This window comes from Arachis stenosperma, chromosome 3, assembly GCF_014773155.1.
Source record: "Arachis stenosperma cultivar V10309 chromosome 3, arast.V10309.gnm1.PFL2, whole genome shotgun sequence".
Taxonomy (NCBI): Eukaryota; Viridiplantae; Streptophyta; class Magnoliopsida; order Fabales; family Fabaceae; genus Arachis; species Arachis stenosperma.
Window position 1 is genome coordinate 147,822,791 of NC_080379.1, and position 16,946 is coordinate 147,839,736.

The 16,946-nt window shown below is 40.9% G+C and overlaps 2 non-coding genes across 2 annotated transcripts; both read left to right on the top strand.

The window, feature by feature from the left end:
• Positions 1-4,668: 4,668 nt before the first annotated feature.
• LOC130972027 (small nucleolar RNA R71) lies at positions 4,669-4,776 on the top strand. Its single transcript, XR_009083230.1, has one exon. It is a non-coding gene; the product is annotated as a small nucleolar RNA R71 (small nucleolar RNA).
• A 7,790-nt stretch (positions 4,777-12,566) lies between these two features.
• On the top strand, positions 12,567-12,674 carry LOC130972009 (small nucleolar RNA R71). Its single transcript, XR_009083213.1, has one exon. It is a non-coding gene; the product is annotated as a small nucleolar RNA R71 (small nucleolar RNA).
• The last annotated feature ends 4,272 nt before the right edge of the window (positions 12,675-16,946 follow it).

Sequence of the window (16,946 nt, forward strand, 5' to 3'; positions counted from 1 at the left end):
GTGAATTTTAACTAAAAACTAATAAAAATATACTAAAAACTAACTAGATCATATCAAAAACATACTAAAAACAATGCCAAAAAGTATACAAATTATCCGCTCATCACAACACCAAACTTAAATTGTTGCTTGTCCCCAAGCAACTGAAAATCAAATAAGATAAAAGGAAGAGAATATGCAATGAATTCCAAAAACATCTGTGAAGATCAGTATTAATTAGATGAGCGGGGCTTTTAACTTTTTGCCTCTGAACAGTTTTGGCATCTCAATCTATCCTTTGAAATTCAGAATGGTTGGCTTCTTTAGGAACTTAGAATCCAGATAGTGTTAATGATTCTCCTAGTAAAGTATGATGATTCTTGAACATAGCTATTTATTGAGTCTTGGCTGTGGCCCAAAGCACTCTGTCTTTCCAGTATTACCACCGGATACATACATGCCACAGACACATAATTGGGTGAACCTTTTCAGATTGTGACTTAGCTTTGCTAAAGTCCCCAATTAGAGGTGTCCAGGGTTCTTAAGCACACTCTTATTTGCCTTGGATCACAACTCTTATTATTATTATTTTTTTTTCGTTTTTTTTTTTTCGGTTTTTTTTTTTTGAATAGCAATGCTTTTTCTTGCTTCAAGAATCATTTTATTGATATTTCAGATCTTCAATAACATGTCTCCTTTTTCATCATTCTTTCAAGAGCCAACATTCATGAACCACAAATTCAAGATACATATGCACTGTTTAAGCATACATTCAGAGAACAAAGATATTGCCACCACATCAAAATAATTAAACTATTATAAAATTCAAAATTCATGCAATTCTTCCTTTTTCAATTAAGCACATTTTTATTCAAGAAAGGTGATGGATTCATAGGACATTCATAACTTTAAGGCATAGACACTAAGACACTAATGATCATAAGACACAAGCATGGATAACATAAAGCATAAAAATCGAAAAACATGAGAATAAAGAACAAGGAAATCAAGGAATGGGTCCACCTCAGTGATGGCGGCTCTTCCTTGCTTTTGAAGGTCCTATGGAGTGCTTGAGCTCCTCAATGTCTCTTTCTTGCCTTTGTTGCTCCTCTCTCATGATTCTTTGTTCTTCTCTAATTTCATGGAGGAGAATGGAGTGTTCTTGGTGCTCCACCCTTAGTTGTCCCATATTGGAACTCAACTCTCATAGGGAGGTGTTTAGTTGCCCCCAATAGTCTTGTGGAGGAAAATTCATCCCTTGAGGAATCTCAGGGATCTCATGATGAGTGGGATCTCTTGTGTACTCCATCCTTTTCTTAGTGATGGGCTTGTCCTCATCAATGGTGATGTCTCCCTCTATGTCAACTCCCACTGAATAACAGAGGTGACAAATGAGGTGAGGAAAGGCTAACCTTGCCAAGGTAGAGGTCTTGTCCGCCACCCTATAGAGTTCTTGGGCTATAACCTCATGAACCTCTATTTCTTCTCCAATCATGATGCTATGAATCATGATGGCCCGGTCTATGGTAACTTCGGACCGGTTGCTAGTGGGAATGATTGAGCGTTGTATGAACTCTAACCATCCTCTAGCCACGGGTTTGAGGTCATGCCTTCTCAATTGGACCGGCTTTCCTCTTGAATCTTGCTTCCATTGTGCGCCCTCTTCACATGTGACTGTGAGGACTTGGTCCAACCTTTGATCAAAGTTGACCCTTCTAGTGTAAGGATGCTCATCTCCTTGCATCATAGGCAAGTTGAACGCCACCCTCACACTTTCCGGACTAAAATCCAAGTATTTCCCCCGAACCATAGTAAGATAATTCTTTGGATCCGGGTTCACACTTTGGTCATGGTTCTTGTTGATCCATGCATTGGCATAGAACTCTTGAACCATCAAGATTCCGACTTGTTGAATGGGGTTGGTAAGTACTTCCCAACCTCTTCTTCGGATCTCATGGCGGATCTCCGGATATTCACCCTTTTTGAGTGAAAAGGGGACTTCGGGGATCACCTTCTTCAAGGCCACAACTTCATAGAAGTGGACTTGATGCACCCTTGAGAGGAATCTATCCATCTCCCATGACTCGGAGGTGGAAGCCTTTGCCTTCCCTTTCCTCTTTCTAGAGGTTTCTCCGGCCTTGGATGCCATAAATGGTTATGAAAAAGCAACGCTTTTACCACACCAAACTTAAAATGTTTGCTCGTCCTCGAGCAAAAGAAGAAAGAAGAGAGTAGAAGAAGAAGAAATGAGGAAGAGGGAGATGGTAGTATGTTCGGCCAAGAAGGGAAGAAAGGGTGTTTAGGTTGTGGGAAATGAAGGGGTAAAGAGGGGTTTATATAGGAAAGAGGGGGATGAGGGTTCGGCCATTTGAGGGTGGGTTTGGGAGGGAAAGTGGTTTGAATTTGAAGGGTGAGGTTGGTGGGGTTTTATGAAGGATGGATGTGAGTGGTGAAGAGAAAGATGGGATTTGATAGGTGAGGGGTTTTTGGGGAAGAGGTGTTGAGGTGATTGGTGAATGGGGGAAGAAGAGAGAGAGTGATGGTAGGGTCCTGTGGGGTCCACAGATCCTGTAGTGTCAAGGAAAAGGCATCCTTGCACCAAATGGCATCAAAATCCACGTTTTGAGCCTTTTCTGGCGTTAAACGCCGGGCTGGTGCCCATTCCTGGCGTTTAACGCCAGGTTTTTACCCTTTACTGGCGTTTAACGCCAGTCTGGTGCCCCTTTCTGGCGTTAAACGCCCAGAATGGTGCCAGACTGGGCGTTAAACGCCCAACAGCTAGCATTACTGGTGTTTGAACGCCAGCTTCTTCTTCTCCAGGGTGTGCTATTTTTCTTCCTGTTTTTCATTTTGTTTTTGCTTTTTTCATTGTTTTTGTGACTTCTTATGATCATCAACCTACAAAAAAGATAAAATAAGAAAATAATTAATTATAAAACATTGGGTTACCTCCCAACAAGCGCTTCTTTACTGTCATTAGCTTGACAGAGGACTCTCGTGGAGCCTCAGAGCTGTTCAGAACCGTGTTGGGACCTCCCAACACCAAACTTAGAGTTTGAATGTGGGGGTTCAACACCAAACTTAGAGTTTGGTTGTGGCCTCCCAACACCAAACTTAGAGTTTGACTGTGGGGGCTCTGCTTGGCTCTGTTTTGAGAGAAGCTCTTCATGCTTCTTCTCCATGATGACAGAGGGATATCCTTGGGCCTTAAACACCAAGGATTCTTCATTCACTTGAATGATCAACTCTCCTCTATCAACATCAATCACAGCCTTTGCTGTGGCTAGGAAGGGTCTGCCAAGGATGATGGATTCATCCATGCACTTCCCAGTCTCTAGGACTATGAAATCAGTAGGAATGTAATGGTCTTCAACCTTAACCAGAACATCCTCTATAAGTCTATAGGCTTGTTTTCTTGAGTTGTCTGCCATCTCTAGTGAGATTTTTGCAGCTTGCACCTCAAAAATCCCTAATTTCTCCATTACAGAGAGGGGCATGAGGTTTACACTTGACCCCAAGTCACACAAGGCCTTCTTGAAGGTCATGGTGCCTATGGTACAAGGTATAGAAAACTTCCCAGGATCTTGCCTCTTTTGAGGCAATTGCTGCCTAGACAAGTCATTCAGTTCTTTGGTGAGCAAGGGTGGTTCTTCCTCCCAAGTCTCATTTCCAAATAACTTGTCATTCAGTTTCATGATTGCTCCAAGGTATTTAGCAACTTGCTCTTCAGTGACATACTCATCCTCTTCAGAGGAAGAATACTCATCAGAGCTCATGAATGGCAGAAGTAAGTCCAATGGAATCTCTATGGTCTCATTTTGAGCCTCAGATTCCCATTGGTCCTCATTGAGGAACTCAGAGGAGATTGGTACACGCCCACTGAGGTCTTCCTCAGTGGCGTCCTCCTCCTCTCTTTCCTCTCCATATTCGGCCATGTCTATGGCTTTGCACTCTCCTTTTGGATTTTCTTCTGTATTACTTGGGAGAGTGCTAGGAGGGAGTTCAGTGACTTTCTTGCTCAGCTGACCCACTTGTCCTTCCAAATTTCTGATGGAGGACCTTGTTTCATTCATGAAACTTTGAGTGGTCTTTATTAGATCAGAGACCATTGTTGCTAAGTCAGAAGTATTCTGCTTAGAACTCTCTGTCTGTTGCTGAGAAGATGATGGAAAAGGCTTGCCATTGCTAAACCTGTTTCTTCCACCATTATTATTGAAACCTTGTTGAGGTCTCTCTTGATTCTTCCATGAGAGATTTGGGTGATTTCTCCATGAAGAATTGTAGGTGTTTCCATAGGGTTCTCCTAGGGAATTCACCTCTTCCATGGAAGGGTTCTCAGGATCATAAGCTTCTTCCTCAGATGAAGCATCCTTAGTACTGTTTGGTGCATTTTGCATTCCAGACAGACTTTGAGAAATCAAATTGACTTGTTGAGTCAATATCTTATTCTGAGCCAATATGGCATTCAGAGTGTCAATCTCAAGAACTCCTTTCTTCTGACTAGTCCATTGTTCACAGGATTCCTTTCAGAAGTGTACATGAATTGGTTATTGCAACCATTTCAATCAATTCTTGAGCTTCTGCAGGCGTCTTCTTCAGATGAAGAGATCCTCCAGCCGAGCTATCCAAAGACATCTTGGATAGTTCAGAGAGACCATCATAGAAAATACCTATGATGCTCCATTCAGAAAGCATGTCTGAGGGACATCTTCTGATTAATTGTTTGTATCTTTCCCAAGCTTCATAGAGGGATTCTCCATCCTTCTGTCTGAAGGTTTGGACTTCCACTCTAAGCTTACTCCATCTTTGTGGTGGAAAGAACTTTGCCAAGAAGGCATTGACTAGCTTTTCCCAAGAGTCCAGGCTTCTTTAGGTTGAGAATCCAACCATATTCTAGCTCTGTCTCTTACAGCAAAAGGGAATAGCATCAGTCTATAGACCTCAGGGTTAACCCCATTAGTCTTGACTGTGTCACAGATTTGTAAGAACTCAGCTAAAACTGATGAGGATCTTCCATTGGAAGTCCATGAAACTTGCAATTCTGTTGCATTAGAGAAACTAATTGAGGCTTAAGCTCAAAGTTGTTTGCTCCAATGGCAGGGATAGAGATGCTTCTCCCATAGAAATCAGGAGTAGGTGCAGTAAAGTCACCCAGCACCTTCCTTGCATTGTTTGCATTGTTGTTGTTTTCGGCTGCCATGTGTTCTTCTTCCTTGAAGAATTCGGTCAGGTCCTCTAAAGAGAGTTGTGCCTTGGCTTCTCTTAGCTTTCGCTTCAAGGTCCTCTCAGGTTCAGGGTCAGCTTCAACAAGAATGCCTTTGTCTCTGCTCCTGCTCATATGAAAGAGAAGAGAAACAGAAAGTGTGGAATCCTCTATGTCACAGTATAGAGATTCCTTGAAATGTCAGAGGAAAAGAGAAATAGAAAGAAGAAGGAGAAGATGAATTCGAACTTTAATTAGATAAGGTTCGAATTGTGCATTTAGAAGGAGTGGTACTCCATAAATAGAAGGATGTGGGAAGGAGGGAAGAGAATTTTCGAAAATTCAATTAAGAGATTTTAAAAACATTTTGAAAATTTGATTGATAATTTTCAAAAATAAAAAGTGAAAAAGAAATCAAGTGATTTTTGAAAAAGATTTTGAAATTAGAAATTAAAAAGATTTGATTGAAAACTAATTTGAAAAAGATGTGGTTAAAAAGATTTAATTGAAAAGTTATGGTCTTAAAAAGATGTGATTGAGAATATATGATTTGAAAACAATTTTAAAAGATATGATTTGAAAACAATTTGAAAAAGATTTGATTTAAAAAATTAATGACTTGCCTAACAAGAAAAGATATGATTCAAACATAAAACCTTTCTCAACAGAAAAGGCAACAAATTTGAGATGTTCAATCAAATCATTAATTGTTAGTAAGTATCTTTTAAAAAGGAAAGAAATTGATTTTGAAAACATTTGATTGAAAAGATTTGATTTGAAAAAGATTTGATTTTGAAAAACTAAGAAAAAAATTGATTTGAAAACAAAATCTTCCCCCTAGCACCATCCTGGCGTTAAACGCCCAGAATGGTATACATTCTGGCGTTTAACGCCCAAAATGCTACCTCTTTGGGCGTTAAACGCCCAACCAGGTGCCCTGGCTGGCGTTTAAACGCCAGTCTGCCTTCTTCACTGGGCATTTTTGAATGCTCAGCTTTTTCTGTGTAATTCCTCTGCAGTATGTTCTGAATCTTCAATTCTTTGTATCATTGACTTGAAAAGACACAAATTAAAAATATTTTTGGATTTTTTTTCTAATAATCAAAATGCGACAAGAATCAAATAACAATGCATGCAAGACACCAAACTTAGCAGTTTGTGTACTACTGACACTAACAATATGAAAATGCATATGAGACACACAAAATACTTCAAGTCAATAGAATTCAAAGATCAAAACAAAGAAATATATGCATGGATTCGAAAATTATAACAAAAACATGCATTTGACACCAAACTTAGGATGAGACACTAAACTTAAGCAAGAAACATCAAATATTTTTGGTCTTTTTATGATTTTGTAAATTTTTTTTTTGTGTTTTTCGAAAATTAAATGGGAAAAGGTATCAAAATTCTTAATGAGAATTCCAGGAATCAGTGCAGTGCTAGTCTAAGACTCCGGTCCAGGAATTAGACATGGCTTCTCAGCCAGCCAAGCTTTCAAAGAAAGCTTCGGTCCAAAACACTAGACATGACCAAAGGTCAGCCAAATCTTAGCAGATCACTGCTCCAAGAGCAAAATTGATGAGAATCAACAAGCTCTTGTGGTGATAAGTTGAAACCTCGGTCCAATCAGATTAGACATGGCTTCTCAGCCAGCCAGATTTCAACAAATCATCATGAAACTCTAGAATTCATCTTCAAGAATTTCGAAAAAAATAATACCTAATCTAAGCAACAAGATGAACCGTCAGTTGTCCAGCCTAAACAATCCCGGGCAATAACACCAAAAACTTGATGTTGTTGCCGGATCTTGGCACTGATGTTACCAAAAGCTTGCTCAAAACTTGAACAATCCCCGGCAACGGCGCCAAAAACTTGAACAATCCCCGGCAACGGCGCCAAAAACTTGGTGCGCGAAATTGTGAACAATACTTTTTCACAACTCAAATAATCCCCGGTAATGGCCCCAAGAACTTGGTGGCTCAATACCATGGCATTACACAACTTCGCACAACTAACCAGCAAGTGCACTGGGTCGTCCAAGTAATAAACCTTACGTGAGTAAGGGTCGATCCCACGGAGATTGTTAGTATTAAAGCAAGCTATGGTCATCTTGTAAATCTTAGTCAGGCAAACTCAGATGTATATGGTGATGAACGAAAATAACATAGAAGATAAGGATAGAGATACTTATGTATATCATTGGTGTAAGAGCTTCAGACAAGTGTATGAAGATGCCTTCCCTTCCGTCTCTCTGCTTTCCTACTGTCTTCATCCAATCCTTCTTACTCCTTTCCATGGCAAGCTCGTGTAAGGTTTCACTGTTGTCAGCAGCTACCTCCCATCCGCGCAGTGAAAGCTAATGCACACACTCTGTCACAGTGCTGCCAATCACCGGTTTGGTTCCCTCCCCTACCGGAATAGAATAACTCTTTTGCGTCTGTCACTAACGCCCAGTAGGTTACAGGTTTGAAGCACGTCACAGTCATTCAATCATTGAATCCTACTCAGAATACCACAGACAAGGTTAGACCTTCCGGATTCTCTTGAATGCTGCCATCAGGTCCTGCCTATACACGAAGATTCCGAAGAATCCAAGAGATATTCACTAAGCCTCAGATGCTTGTAGAACAAGAATGGTTGTCAGTCACCTTGTTCATGGGTGAGAATGGTGATGGGCGTCAATCATCACCTTCATCATGTTGAAGAACAAGTGATATCTTGGATAACGAACAAGCGGAATTGAATGGAAGAACAATAGTAATTGCATTAATACTCGAGGTACAGCAGAGCTCCACACCTTAATCTATGGTGTGTAGAAACTCCACCGTTGAAAATACATAAACATAAGGTCTAGGCATGGCCGAATGGCCAGCCTCCCAATGATCTAAGATAGCATAAAACTCAAAGATAGCTACCAAGATGTTCCTAATACAATAGTAAAAGGTCCTACTTATAGAAAACTAGTACATAGATGAGTAAATGACATAAAAATCCACTTCCGGGCCCACTTGGTGTGTGCTTGGGCTGAGCAATGAAGAAATTTCGTGTAGAGACTCTCCTTGGAGTTAAACGCCAGCTTTAGTGCCAGTTTGGGCGTTTAACTCCCATTTGGGTGCCAGTTCCAGCGTTTAACGCTGGGATTTCTTGAGGTGACTTTGAACGCCGGTTTGGGCCATCAAATCTTGGGCAAAGTATGGACTATCATATATTGCTGGAAAGCCCAGGATGTCTACTTTCCAACGCCGTTGAGAGCGCGCCAATTGGGCTTCTGTAGCTCCAGAAAATCCGCTTCGAGTGCAGGGAGGTCAGAATCCAACAGCATCTGCAGTCCTTTTGAGTCTCTGGATCAGATTTTTGCTCAGGTCCCTCAATTTCAGCCAGAAAATACCTGAAATCACAGAAAAACACACAAACTCATAGTAAAGTCCAGAAAAGTGAATTTTAACTAAAAACTAATAAAAATATACTAAAAACTAACTAGATCATATCAAAAACATACTAAAAACAATGCCAAAAAGTATACAAATTATCCGCTCATCACACCACATCAAAATAATTAAACTGTATAAAATTCAAAACTCATGCAATTCTTTTCTTTTTCAATTAAGAACATTTGTTTAAGAAAGGTGATGGATTCATAGGACATTCATAACTTTAAGGCATAGACACTAAGACACTAATGATCATAAGACACAAACATAGATAAACATAAGCACTAAAATTCGAAAAACAAGAAAATAAAGAACAAGGAGATTAAAGAACGGGTCCACCTTAGTGATGGCGGCTTGTTCTTCCTCTTGAAGGTCTTATGGAGTGCTTGAGCTCCTCAATGTCTCTTCCCTGTCTTTGTTGCTCATCTCTCATGATTCTTTGATCTTCTCTAATTTCATGGAGGAGGATGGAATGTTCTTAGTGCTCCACCCTTAGTTGTCCCATGTTGGAACTCAATTCTCCTTGGGAGGTGTTTAGATGCTCCCAATAGTCTTGTGGAGGAAAGTGCATCCCTTGAGGTATCTCAGGGATCTCATGATGAGAGGGGTCTCTTGTTTGCTCCATCCTTTTCTTAGTGATGGGGTTGTCCTCATCAATGGGGATGTCTCCCTCTATGTCAACTCCCACTGAATAACAGAGGTGACAAATGAGATGAGGAAAGGCTAACCTTGCCAAGGTAGAGGACTTGTCCGCCACCTTATAGAGTTCTTGGGCTATAACCTCATGAACTTCCACTTCTTCTCCAATCATGATGCTATGAATCATGATGGCCCGGTCTAGAGTAACTTCGGACCGGTTGCTAGTGGGAATGATTGAGCGTTGGATAAACTCCAACCATCCTCTAGCCACGGGCTTGAGGTCATGCCTTCTTAATTGAACCGGCTTCCCTCTTGAATCTCTCTTCCATTGGGCGCCCTCTTCACAAATGTCAGTGAGGACTTGGTCCAACCTTTGATCAAAGTTGACCCTTCTAGTGTAAGGATGTTCATCTCCTTGCATCATAGGCAAGTTGAATGCCAACCTTACATTTTCCGGACTAAAATCCAAGTATTTCCCCCGAACCATAGTAAGCCAATTCTTTGGATCCGGGTTCACACTTTGATCATGGTTCTTGGTGATCCATGCATTGGCATAGAACTCTTGAACCATTAAGATTCCGACTTGTTGAATGGGGTTGGTAAGAACTTCCCAACCTCTTCTTCGGATCTCATGTCGGATCTCCGGATATTCACTCTTTTTGAGTGAAAAAGGGACCTCGGGGATCACCTTCTTCAAGGCCACAACTTCATAGAAGTGGTCTTGATGCACCCTTGAGATGAATCTCTCTATCTCCCATGACTCGGAGGTGGAAGCTTTTGCCTTCCCTTTCCTCTTTCTAGAGGTTTCTCCGGCCTTGGATGCCATAAATGGTTATGGAAAAACGAAAAAGCAACGCTTTTACCACACCAAACTTAAAAGGTTTGCTCGTCCTCGAGCAAAAGAAGAAAGAAGAGAGTAGAAGAAGAAGAAATGAGGAAGAAGGGAGTGGCGTTGTGTTCGGCCAAAGAGGGTGAGAAGTGGTGTTTAGGTGGGAAAGTGGTTTGAATTGGAATGGTGAGGTAGGTGGGGTTATATGAAGGATGGATGTGAGTGGTGAAGAGAAAGATGGGATTTGATAGGTGAAGGGTTTTTGGGGAAGAGGTATTGAGGTGATTGGTGAATGGGTGAAGAAGAGAGAGAGTGGTGGGGTTGGTTGGGATCCTGTGGGGTCCACAGATCCTGAGGTGTCAAGGAAAAGTCATCCCTGCACCAAATGGCATGCAAAATCACGTTTTGAGCCAATTCTGGCGTTAAACGCCGGGCTGGTGCCCCTTTCTGGCGTTTAACGCCAGGTTCTTGCCCTTTTCTGGCGTTTAACGCCAGTCTGGTGCCCCTTTCTGGCGTTAAACTCCCAGAATGGTGCCAGACTGGGCGTTAAACTCCCACCTGCTAGTCTTACTGGCGTTTAAACGCCAGTAAGTTCTTCCTCCAGGGTGTGCTATTTTTCTTCCTGTTTTTCATTCTGTTTTTGCTTTTTCAATTGTTTTTGTGACTTCTCATGATCATCAACCTGCAAAAAACATAAAATAACAAAAGAAAATAGATAAAATATAACATTGGGTTGCCTCCCAACAAGCGCTTCTTTAATGTCAGTAGCTTGACAGAGGGCTCTCATGGAGCCTCACAGATACTCAGAGCAATGTTGGAACCTCCCAACACCAAACTTAGAGTTTGAATGTGGGGGTTCAACACCAAACTTAGAGTTTGGTTGTGGCCTCCCAACACCAAACTTAGAGTTTGACTGTGGGGGCTCTGCTTGACTCTGATTTGAGAGAAGCTCTTCATGCTTCCTCTCCATGGTGACAGAGGGATATCCTTGAGCCTTAAACACAAAGGATTCTTCATTCACTTGAATGATCAGTTCACCTCCATCAACATCAATCACAGCCTTTGCTGTGGCTAGGAAGGGTCTGCCAAGGATGATAGATTCATCCATGCACTTCCCAGTCTCTAGGACTATGAAATCAGCAGGGATGTAATGGTCTTCAATCTTCACCAGAACATCCTCTACAAGTCCATAAGCTTGTTTCTTTGAATTGTCTGCCATCTCTAGTGAGATTCTTGCAGCTTGTACCTCAAAGATCCCTAGCTTCTCCATTACAGAGAGAGGCATGAGGTTTACACTTGACCCTAAGTCACACAGAGTCTTCTTGAAGGTCATGGTGCCTATGGTACAAGGTATTGAAAACTTCCCAGGATCTTGTCTCTTTTGAGGTAATTTCTGCCTAGACAAGTCATCCAGTTCTTTGGTGAGCAAAGGGGGTTTATCCTCCCAAGTCTCATTTCCAAATAACTTGTCATTTAGCTTCATGATTGCTCCAAGATATTTAGCAACTTGCTCTTCAGTGACATACTCATCCTCTTTAGAGGAAGAATACTCAATAGAGCTCATGAAAGGCAGAAGTAAGTCCAATGGAATCTCTATGGTCTCATTTTGAGCCTCAGATTCCCATGGTTCCTCATTGGGGAACTTATTGGAGGTCAGTGCACGCCCATTGAGGTCTTCCTCAGTGGCGTTCACTTCCTCTCCTTCCTCTCCAAATTCGGCCATGTTGATGGCCTTGCACTCTCCTTTTGGATTTTCTTCTGTATTGCTTGGAAGAGTACTTGGAGGGAGTTCAGTAACTTTCTTGCTCAGCTGTCCCACTTGTGCCTCCAAATTCCTAATGGAGGACCTTGTTTCAGTCATGAAACTTTGAGTGGTTTTGATTAGATCAGAGACCATGGTTGCTAAGTCAGAGGTGTTCTGCTTAGAACTCTCTGTCTGTTGCTGAGAAGATGATGGAAGAGGCTTGCCATTGCTAAACCTATTTCTTCCACCATTATTGTTGAAACCTTGTTGAGGTCTCTCTTGACTCTTCCATGAGAAATTTGGGTGATTTCTTCATGAAGAATTATAGGTGTTTCCATAGGGTTCTCCCAGGTAATTCACCTCTTCCATTGAAGGGTTCTCAGGATCATAAGCTTCTTCTTCAGATGAAGCATCCTTAGTACTGCTTGGTGCATTTTGCATTCCAGACAGACTTTGAGAAATCAAATTGACTTGTTGAGTCAATATCTTGTTCTGAGCCAAAATGGCATTCAGAGTATCAATCTCAAGAACTCCTTTCTTCTGATTTGTCCCATTGTTCACAGGATTCCTTTCAGAAGTGTACATGAATTGGTTATTTGCAACCATTTCAATTAGCTCTTGAGCCTCTGTAGGCGTCTTCTTCAGATGAAGAGATCCTCCAGCAGAGCTATCCAAAGACATCTTGGATAGTTCAGAGAGACCATCATAGAAAATACCTATGATGCTCCATTCAGGAAGCATGTCAGAAGGACATTTTCTGATTAATTGTTTGTAGCTTTCCCAAGCTTCATAGAGGGATTCTCCATCCTTCTGTCTGAAAGTTTGGACTTCCACTCTAAGCTTACTCAATTTTTGAGGTGGAAAGAACTTTGCCAAGAAGGCATTGACTAGCTTTTCCCATGAGTCCAGGCTTTCTTTAGGTTGTGAGTCCAACCATGTCCTAGCTCTGTCTCTTACAGCAAAAAGGAATAGCATTAGTCTGTAGACCTCAGGGTCAACCCCATTAGTCTTGACAGTGTCACAGATTTGCAAGAATTCAGCTAAGAACTGATGAGGATCTTCCAATGGAAGTCCATGGAACTTGCAATTCTGTTGCATTAGAGAAACTAATTGAGGCTTAAGCTCAAAGTTGTTTGCTCCAATGGCAGGGATAGAGATGCTTCTCCCATAGAAGTCGAGAGTAGGTGCAGTAAAGTCACCCAGCACCTTCCTTGCATTGTTGGCATTGTTGTTGTTTTCGGCTGCCATGGGTTCTTCTTCTTTGAAGAATTCGATCAGGTCCTCAACAGAGAGTTGTGCCTTAGCTTCTCTTAGCTTTCGCTTCAAGGTCCTTTCAGGTTCAGGGTCAGCTTCAACAAGAATGCCTTTGTCTTTGCTCCTGCTCATATGAAAGAGAAGAGAACAAGAAAATATGGAATCCTCTATGTCACAGTATAGAGATTCCTTGAGGTGTCAGAGGAACAGAAAAAATAGAAAGAAGAGGTAGAAGAATTCGAACTTAATTAGATAGAGTTCAAATTGTGCATTGAGAAGGAGTAGTACTCCATAAATAGAAGGATGTGGGAAGAGAGGAAGAAATTTTCGAAAATCAAGTGAAATATTTTGAAAACATTTTTGAAAAACTCTAATTGATTTTCGAAAATCAAGAGTGGAAAAGGAATCAAGTAATTTTTGAAAAAGATTTTTGAAATTAGAAATTAAAAAGATATGATTAAAAACTGTTTTGAAAAAAGATGTGATTAAAAAGATATGATAAAAAAAATTATGCTTTTTAAAGAGATATGATTGAAAAGATATGATTTGAAAACAATTTTAAAAAGATTTGATTTTAAAAATTAATGACTTGCCTAACAAGAAAAGATATGATTCAAACATTAAACCTTTCTCAACAGAAAAGGCAACATACTTAAAATGTTCAATCAAATCATTAATTGTTAGTAAGTATCTTTGAAAAAGGAAAGAAATTGATTTTGAAAACATTTGATTGAAAAGATTTGATTTGAAAAAGATTTGATTTTGAAAAACTTTAAAAACTTGAAAAAAATTGATTTTGAAAACAAAATCCTCCCCCTTGTGCCATCCTGGCGTTAAACGCCCAGAATGGTGCACATTCTGGCGTTTAACGCCCAATGCACTACCTTTTTGGGCGTTAAACGCCCAACCATGCACCCTGGCTGGCGTTTAAACGCCAGTCTGTCTTTCTTCACTGGGCGTTTTGAACGCCCAGCTTTTTCTGTGTAATTCCTCTGCTGCATGTTCTGAATCTTCAGTCCCCTGTACTATTGACTTGAAAATAGAACCAAGATCAAATAAACAAGGCATGCAAGACACCAAACTTAAAATTTAGACACTATACTCAAACAAGAAACATAAAATATTTTTTTGTTTTTATGATTTTTATAATTTTTTTTTGTGCTTTTTTCGAAAATTATATGGAAATAGAAAATAAAGGTTTCAGAATTCTCAATTTGGATTCCAGGAATCATTGCAATGTTAGTCTAAGACTCCGGTCCAGGAATTAGACATGGCTTCACAGCCAGCCAAGCTTTCAAAGAAAGCTTCGGTCCAAAACACTAGACATGGCCAATGGCCAGCCAAGCCTTAGCAGATCATTGCTCCAACAGCAAGATTGATAGAAATCAACAAGCTCTTGTGATGATAAGTTGAAACCTCGGTCCAATAAGATTAGACATGGCTTCTCAGCCAGCCAGACTTCAACAGATCATCATGAAACACTAGAATTTATTCTTAAGAACTCTGAAGAAAAAATACCTAATCTAAGCAACAAGATGAACCGTCAGTTGTCCATACTCAAACAATCCCCGGCAACGGCGCCAAAAACTTGGTGTTGTTGCCGGATCAAAACTTGGCACTGTTATTGCAGGGAACAAATGCGAAACCATAGTTAGGACATTTAATTCCCCGGCAACGGCGCCAAAAACTTGGTGCGCGAAATTGTGATCACTACACAACTTTGCACAACTAACCAGCAAGTGCACTGGGTCGTCCAAGTAATACCTTACGTGAGTAAGGGTCGATCCCACGGAGATTGTTGGTATGAAGCAAGCTATGGTCACCTTGTAAATCTTAGTCAGGCAGACTCAATTGGGTATAGATGATGAATAAAACATAAAGATAAAGATAGAGATACTTATGTATATCATTGGTGAGAGCTTCAGATAAGCGTATGAAGATGCCTTCCCTTCCGTCTCTTTGCTTTCCTACTGTCTTCATCCAATCCTTCTTACTCCTTTCCATGACAAGCTTATGCAAGGGTTTCACCGTTGTCAGTGGCTACCTCCCATCCTCTCAGTGGAAATGTTCAACGCACCCTGTCACGGCACGGCTATCCATCTGTCGGTTCTCGTTCAGGCCGGAATAGAATCCAGTGATTCTTTTGCGTCTGTCACTAACGCCCCGCCTGCTAGGAGTTTGAAGCACGTCACAGTCATTCAATCATTGAATCCTACTCAGAATACCACAGACAAGGTTAGACCTTCCGGATTCTCTTGAATGCCGTCATCAGTTCTTGCCTATACCACGAAGACTCCGGTTAAAGAATCCAAGAGATAAACACTAGAGCCTCATATGCTTGTAGAACAAGAGTGGTTGTCAGTCACTTTGTTCATGAGTGAGAATGATGATGAGTGTCACGGATCATCACATTCATCAAGTTGAAGAACAAGTGATATCTTGGACAAAGAACAAGCGGAATTGAATAGAAGAACAATAGTAATTGCATTAATACTCGAGGTACAGCAGAGCTCCACACCTTAATCTATGGTGTGTAGAAACTCCACCGTTGAAAATACATAAGAACAAGGTCTAGGCATGGCCGTGAGGCCAGCCTCCCAAAGTGATCAAAAGATCTAAAGATCAAAAGATTCCAAAGATCAGAAGATGATCAGAAGATGAAAAATACAATAGTAAAAGGTCCTACTTATAGGAAACTAGTAGCCTAGGGTGTACAGAGATGAGTAAATGACATAAAAATCCTCTTCCGGGCCCACTTGGTGTGTGCTTGGGCTGAGCAATGAAGCATTTTCGTGTAGAGACTCTTCTTGGAGTTAAACGCCAGCTTTTATGCCAGTTTGGGCGTTTAACTCCCATTTTGGTGCCAGTTCCGGCGTTTAACGCTGGGAATTCTGAGGGTGACTTTGAACGCCGGTTTGGGCCATCAAATCTTGGGCAAAGTATAGACTATCATATATTGCTGGAAAGCCCAGGATGTCTACTTTCCAACGCCGTTGAGAGCGCGCCAATTGGGCTTCTGTAGCTTCAGAAAATTCACTTCGAGTGCAGGGAGGTCAGAATCCAACAGCATCTGCAGTCCTTTTCAGCCTCTGGATCAGATTTTTGCTCAGGTCCCTCAATTTCAGCCAGAAAATACCTGAAATCACAGAAAAACACACAAACTCATAGTAAAGTCCAGAAAAGTGAATTTTAATTAAAAACTAATAAAAATATACTAAAAACTAACTAGATCATACTAAAAACATACTAAAAACAATGCCAAAAAGCGTACAAATTTTCCGCTCATCAATCACCTTTGATGTTGAGCTCGAAAAAGAAATTTTGGTTCTTCTCTTTCATTCTTAATAGGTACATCCCGAATTCTTCGGCGTCGTCTTGTTCGGACACATTGCGTACTTCCCGCGTGATGTAATTCCTCACATCTTTTTCTATAAAACTTAGTTCACGGTGACTGCCGGCTGCTGCTATGAATGATTGGTAAGTTTTGCTAGGTCTAATTTTGGCTTCCTCATTGGTTTCAATGGTGCGACGCACGAATATGCTTAGCTCCCTGTGTTGTTTGAGCATCTCTATCCGGTCTGGATAGCAAGGGTGTGAGTGATTCAAAACAACTTTGGAAATTGTCCAAAGACCTACGTCCTTCAATATGGGTACATATATCCGGGATGGACAGTTTAAGCCGGCTGAGGGATTTGTCTTCAGAGTAGGAGATATCTTGGATTTCCACCTCTCCTCTCTGCTGCATACAATTAGTCGATTCTTAATCTTATCTCCGCCCCGATTCATGTTCCTTATTTTCATAGAAAAACCGGCAAGTTTGGAATAATTTTTGTAGAACTTTCCGGCTTCTTCTAATGTCTT